At 37.7% G+C, this 7,397-nt stretch overlaps 1 long non-coding RNA gene across 1 annotated transcript; it reads right to left on the bottom strand.

Annotated features, from left to right (window-relative positions):
- Nucleotides 1-4,787: 4,787 nt before the first annotated feature.
- LOC137027927 (uncharacterized) lies at nucleotides 4,788-5,494 on the bottom strand. Its single transcript, XR_010896103.1, has 3 exons — nucleotides 5,451-5,494; nucleotides 5,035-5,361; nucleotides 4,788-4,875 (listed from the first exon to the last, which is right to left on the bottom strand). It is a non-coding gene; the product is annotated as an uncharacterized lncRNA (long non-coding RNA).
- Nucleotides 5,495-7,397: the final 1,903 nt, after the last annotated feature.

A 7,397-nucleotide genomic window follows, 5' to 3' on the forward strand; every position in this document is an offset into this window, starting at 1 on the left:
TAAATGTTGTTCCAAGACCAACAGCGCTCTGGCAGTGGCAGTGATGTCTCGTGCTTACTTCAGTGAGTGCTAGACATCACTTCCGCTGTCAGAGCGTGATCAGATCTCACTAAGCGAGTGCTGAACGCAGTTGGACATAGTGATGTTTTAGAGGTAAAAAATTGTATAAATACTGTTCGGTTTCTCGCACAAACCGATCATTTCGTGTCTTAGGACATCAATATGTTGTCACGAGCCGCAGGGTTTAATTTGGATTTGTCTGTGCATGTTTTTTGACTCTTATAAATTGTGTTACCATTCACTCGCATTATACGACTGACAGACGGCAACGGTTGGAGTTAAAAATAATCATTTGTGTTCTACTGAAGAAACAAAGTCACCTACATCTTGGATGCCCTGGGGGTAAGCAGATAAACATCACATTTTCATTTTTGGGTGAACTATCCCTTTAAAATCTCATTCTGTACAATGTACAATGCAGTGCAAGTGGCAACAATATAACAGCAGTAAACCAGCTCGATGTGTCAGTGAGTTTCTGCATACTTGCGGTATGGTTGATGTATGGAAATTTAAAAACCCAACATCGAGGCATTTTTCTGCAGCTCATCAGATCCATTTCAAGGATTGATTTAATCTTTACAGACAAGACAGTGTTACCATTGTGAATACACAGGCATTGTCATTTCTGACCATAGTCCTGTAGTATTCACTCTCTGCTTTCAAAACAACATACCGTCTCAGTGTATGTGGAGACTCAACTCTTGCAGAAGAGAAGTCTGTTGATTTTGTATCTAATCAGATTACTTTCTTGAAACAAACCGCACGTCGCCGGGTATGACTCAGTGTAACTTCTGGGAGACAATGAAGACAAATAATTTAGTATAGTGCGTGCATGATGGAAAAAGACTGTAGTGGGTCAATCAGATTACAAATGATCAAGATCAAGAGCATTCTAGATCCCCCACCATCAGAACTAGATAATCTAACCATGGAGACTGAGGAGAGATTATATCTGAGATATAAACAGCAAGAATTTGAGTATGGTGAAAAGGCCAGCTAGTTATATAACAGAAAGGCATCACATGGAATAACCAAAGATCAGTTGAGCATTAACAAGAAATTTAAAAAAATACATAAATAAAAATTTATGAGACGCTATATACATCAGAACATACAATTTTGAAAGAAGTTTTCACTGAAATAACTGAGCAAAAATGCACCAACTATGTTGCAGGCTATTATCACAGTTAAAAAAAAACAGTGTCAGGTGACAGGCAGGTGATTTGGCACAACTCCAGGATGGGTCCTGGGGGAGCTCCAGGGAGTCGCCGACAGCTCAGGAAGCCATGGTGGTACAGGTAGCTCGGGCCCATGGCATTGCAGGTAGCTCAGAAAGCCATGGGAGTGCAGGTAGCTCAGGGACCCATGAGTCCGTAAGATGGTAGTACAGGAGATTCCCTCAGCCGCAGTGAAGGAGCAGGGAGAACAGAAGGTCAGATCATTTGTTTTGCAGGGACGGCAGTGCATTGCTCTCTGGCTGAGTTCTGGCATGTGATTGAAACCTGGCAGTGCTCTGGGACAAGTGCAGGCTCAGGGTTGAGCTCTTGGACTGGCGTGAGCATTGGGTTGAGCTCTGGGACTGAAACATCAGGGGATGGAGCCGATACTGGACTCTGGTCAGGGGATAGAGCCGTTGTGTGTGTAGCCCACACACAAAAAATGGCCGTGGCCATAATGGTCAATGCTGCATTTTCAGGAGCTGGCTCAGGGACTGGAATGGGCTCTGGAATTTCCCTCACAGGAGCAGACTGATGAATTTTTTCACTAGAAAAGACTGGTGGATTTCTCTCGCTGGAACAGACTGGTGAATATGACTCATTGGAAAAGACTGGAGAAGATGACTCACTGAACAGATTCTGGACATGAGGACCATCCTTTCTTCTTCAGCCTCATCCTTTTTTTTTTTTCACACGAGAAAAATATTACCAAAGTCTTCAGAATTACATATTACTTATTAGAAAATTATATATTGTATATATTGCGTTAAGATTTTTTTCAGATGTGTTTGATCAGTGTTGGAGATAAACTCTAGGACAGTAGCAGGCACAGGGTTGGACACCCCTGTTCCTCCATAAAATGAGCTGTGTGAAACTCTGCAAGAAAATATCTATTTAAAAATGCAAAGATGTAGTCAACTAAACATAATAATAGCAGTTTTACAAATAAATATTAACATTTGCACATTTTTTTTTTTTTACTCAAAATACATAGATTGAGAAGGGGGACTGTGTACAGTGGGTCAAGAGGCCTGGAGGGCCTATAAGGTTCTTCCCTAGGGGCCCCGGTGCTGGAACGAGTTTTCTACTGGTCCTCCCACAACCCACCACTCAGACATCACCCTGGAATTCACAATAATGCAATGATCAGTAGAGGGAGTCCAGTTTACCTTGAAACACCATTCATTGTCAATACTGTGGATATTCCCTTTTTTATACCCTAAACAGGCAATGTATCTCAGGAGATCCATACTTTTCAAAATGCGGTAAATAACAGCATGAGCAACATATAACTCAATTTTCATTTTCAACATCTTATTGGCAGTTGTTTTTCATTTTTTTCTAAAAAAAAAAAAATATATATATATATATATATATATATATATATATATATATATATATATATATATATATATATATATATATATATATATTAGTAAATATTTAATTATCAGAAAATCTGAATTTCCTGCACCAGTGGCACCCATTTTGGATTTAGGTCAGGCTGACTAATTGATCACAGAAAACTTGAAACAAATAATGTGACCAGCATACTCAAGACAGATCAGAACAACACACTAAAGAGTATGAATCTCGTGGTACACATTGCCTGTTTTAGGGTTAAAGAACACAACACACATGTATCCCGGACATCCTGTAGAATTCTGCCAACCAGATGACGACTTCGAAAATCCTGGTGTTTCCAGTGTTGTTCACGGTGAAAAGTGATCGAACACCTGAAATGTAACTTTGTTTTATTTTCAGTAAAATCAGTGTAATATATTTTTGTTCTCTTTTTTTTTTTTTTTTTTTTTTTTTTGTATTTTGAGAGAATGTTATGTTACTAATTAATAATTATGCAATAATTATGATCAAAAAATATTTCTTCTTTTGTCAGCTGAGGCTGTATTTCATGTTAAAATAGAGACTAGGCTTTTAAAATCCAATTTTTAATCCTATGGTGTAACCACTAGATTCCTATATAACTCTATATAAAGAGGCTTGTTTTGAGACATAAAACTTACTTTTATTAGGTTGTGTTTTGATATATATTTAGAAATTCTCAAAGAATACTTTTTGTCAAGGTTTAGATATTTTTTGTGCACCTTTTTTTCTGCTGGCTAATTTGTAGATTGTTCCCCCTAACAATTGCTCTTTTTCATATTTCCCATCCATTCATTCATTTCTGACCATGAACAACACAAGTGTGACTATTTTTTTTTTTTTTTTTTATATTTAACTATTTTAAATCAAGTCCACTTTCTTCGTTTTAGACTTTAAAGAGTTAGTTAGGCAAACATATATCTTCGTTCATATGGAATAAAAGCATTCCAAAAATAAAGAAAAGCATTTTTATAAATGTGGAAAGATATAGGGTTACTGGCATTGCCCAACTTTATGTATTATTATTGGTCTTGTAATACTGCTGTCACGGATCCCTTGTTCCCTGAACGCCAATTCCCATGATCCTCCTGTTCTCCACACCTGCACTCACTTCCCTCGTCTTCTCCTCCTCATCATGGATTGCCTGCACCTGTTCCTGATCGTCTGCACACCGTTTATATAATGGACTCACTCCCTTCACTCCTTGTCTGTTCTTATATGTTAATCTTAGGTGTGTTTAATGGATGTTCTCTCCTACGTGTATATTAAAGACCCATAATTGTGGATTTCCGTGTTCAGCCTCATCTATACGCCAGCACACGTAACAACTGCTAACTTTATTAATTGGGCAGAGCATTTAAATCAGGAGAATGAACCTGTTTGGGTAGAGATGGAATAGGCATTTTCAGGCCAGTCTCTCTGTTTTCAATGCTCTGTCCCCCGCAGACACTTAACAGAAAGTATCTGACAAGCAGTTCTTTGGTGACCAGTCGATTAAAAATATGGGCTCAGTTTAGGTCACATTTTAAGAAAAAACAAGCACTTTCTTTGCTGCCCATTATATCCAATGCACTGTTCCCACCATCCTTAATTCACCTTAGAAAGGGAATCAGATGTGTAAGAAATATTTTTCAGGGCTATAGTTTTATTTCCTTTGAATGTATGGTCACAGATTTTGATTTTCCTACATTTAATTTTCACAGGTACGAAACCACAAAAAATATTGCAGTACACTTTTGACTCCTCCATCTCATAGTTAGATCGAGGAGTTCTTGAACTGGGATGAAGTGAGGTCTGATATCTAAAGTGTACAGTCTGATTCAAAGAGTGGCCTATCGCCTCTTTAAGGGAACAGTGGGAAGAGGATTTGGAAGTGTAGTCTTAGAGGCAGTCTGGCAGTCAGCAATTAGACAAATTCATTCAACATCTATTTGTGTCAGGCATTGATTACTGCAGTTTAAGATAATGAAACTTTTAGACCTTTAATTTCTGTCACTGTTTTTTCTCCTTCAGTCTGACATAAGAGAATGAGGCTGCTTGAATTCCTTTTTTTATAGTAAATAATGAAGAAACACATTATAAGCACTATAAACAATAATACAGTTGATACAATGTGATACAATCCCATGCCATGATGCCTCTACACTGTTTGCTCCTTTATCTTTTCCATGGTTTTCATGTTCAGTGGATTTGATTACTTTTTCTGCTGTTGAATCTACAACAAAAACACAAAGAAAAAAATTACTGCACTGCGATAAAAGCAACAGATCCATCTATAACTTGAACATCACTACTTGACTGGAACACACTTGTATTCAGATTGTGTAAAAACATTTTAAATTAAAATCTCATACATTCAACCAGTTTTACGTACTGTTAATGAGCAGCTGTACAGTCTTCTGTTCAGATGAGTGTGTGATGTAGCAGATGTATTTTCTTACATCCGTGTAAGTGAGATTATTGAGTTTGATGGAGAAGTTTCCTCTCAGATACTCATCAGGGAAAGTTTCAGCTCTGTTCTTGTACTTTGGGTTCTGTTCTGCTAGAGAATATTTACCCTTAATTATACTATACACAATTTTGTCATTATTGTCTCTCCAATGGACATCAACATCTTGAGGTTTCAGATCATGTTCAGTGGAAGAACACGGCAGGACAACTGAACCACCAATAACAGCCTTTACTGTGACCTGCAGAGACACTGAAATGACAGAAACTGAAACTGTAAACAGAGTCTGGCATTTATTAATGTGGCATGATTTGAACTTTTAATGTTGTTCAGATGCTCACCTATATTTATCAGCACTGTAAACACACAGATGAAGCACCATCTGCAGAAACAGAATAAAAAATACCTGTAGTAGATCATGACACTGGTAATGGCAAAGTCAAAGTTTGATTCCCACACAGGCGGGATGAGATGACACTGTGTTAAAGAATCTAATGTTTGTCAGTGGACAAACGTGATCTGTCTGTGATCAGTTTATTTTTAATGTTGGAAGTTAAGAGTTTTTATATCAGTTTGTTAATGGAGGATAAAACCAGGGGCGTAGCAACTATTCTAACACACACACATGTTTGAGGACATCTCATAGACTTCCATTGTTTGTTTTATTATTTTTTTAAATTTTCTATTACCTTTTGGTAATAACTCACTTTGAATGGTTTCTGGATCACAAACTGAAGGAGGAGTGAGGAAACGACTCAAGGAAGCATCAATTTGACTCTGTCCCAAATTACACCCTAAAACATTGCAGTCTTCCTTTGAGTCCACACTTTTGTGAATGCCAGGTAGAAGTCTGCTGCAGAGCTCAAGGGTTTGAGGGCTTGGACTCAAAGGAAGACCTTACCCTGGGTCTCGTGGAGTTAACAGACATACACATGTTGGCCATTGTAAGCCCTTAAGACTGCAAGATCACACGAAGTGTGCCAGATCTGTGTTCTGAAATGCTGTTTTAAGGCTATTTAAAACATTCATGGGGCAGTTCATATCAGATGTTTGTAGCTGATTTGAAATATCGGTAATTTAACTGTAGGTATAGCAATCAGTTTTTAAGATTTCAAGATTTCCCCATTAAATAGGACTTGGTCTTGGATGCCCGAAATAGAGTGCTGCAGCTATGATGTCAAACCCAGAAGACTAATTCACCAGTGGTTCTCTCAGTATTTTCCTATGGGTTTTTATAATGGGGTTTTCAAAATAAGGTCTGTGGTAAAACATAACTTGACGATACTTGGACATTTTTGTTATGTGCTGTTGTTGATAGATGAGGCGAGTACGGAGATCCACAATTATAATAATCCAGGACTGAGAGAACAACATACACATGTAACCAAAAGAACAGACAAGGAATGCAGGGAGTGAGTCCAACTTAAAAGGAGTGCTGACGAGGAACAACAGGTGCTGGGATGCAGGGAGATGGCAGGAAGACTTATGAGGGATGTGAAGACAGGTGTGGAGAACAGGAGGATGCTGGGAACTGCAGTCCGGGAAGGTGTGAATGTAAAAGTTTTGCTCTGTAATGTAAACTGCACGCACTCACACCCCAAACGTTTTTAACTAAAGACTTATTAGAAACATACTTTTTTTTTTTAAAAATTAAACCAAACAGTTTTTAAATTTGCATTTTTGATAGGAGTGTGTGTATTATGTTTTAGAGCAAAACGTCCAGAATTGTCAAGATATTATTACTACAGAAAACCACATTATAAAAATCCATAGGAAAATCCGAGGGAACCAGAGGAGAATTAGTCTTCCGGGTAAAAACATCCTGCAGCACTCTATAGCTGCCTAGAGATGTTGCAAATATGGCCGCCGAGTAAACAGTCTGTGCTTGAAAGACTTATATTTGCTTATATTCAGCAGCTGGAAATGTTGCCATTATTTAATTTTATAATACTTAATGTTTAGAATAGTTGACAAGAACACGCTGTCAAATGTAAGTTGTGGCATTACTTAACTCTGGCATTACATGGCTTGTGGGGTGTGATGAGTAATATAACGAATACAGTAAGGAATTACTATTGGCAGGGAGTAATAATTAAAGTAACAGTATTAAATTATTATTTTTTTTTTTTTCTTAGGGTAACAAGCCCAACACTGTTAGCTGGATATCACTACCTAAACATAAACCTCACAGAAAAAGAAGAAGAAAGAGGGAAATAATTGTAGCCATGTGCTTAAAGACCCAGGTGAAGCCCTGCTGCCTGGTAAATTCCAAAGTATTTATTATAAAT

Source organism: Chanodichthys erythropterus, chromosome 10 (genome assembly GCF_024489055.1).
Source record: "Chanodichthys erythropterus isolate Z2021 chromosome 10, ASM2448905v1, whole genome shotgun sequence".
NCBI classification, from domain to species: Eukaryota; Metazoa; Chordata; class Actinopteri; order Cypriniformes; family Xenocyprididae; genus Chanodichthys; species Chanodichthys erythropterus.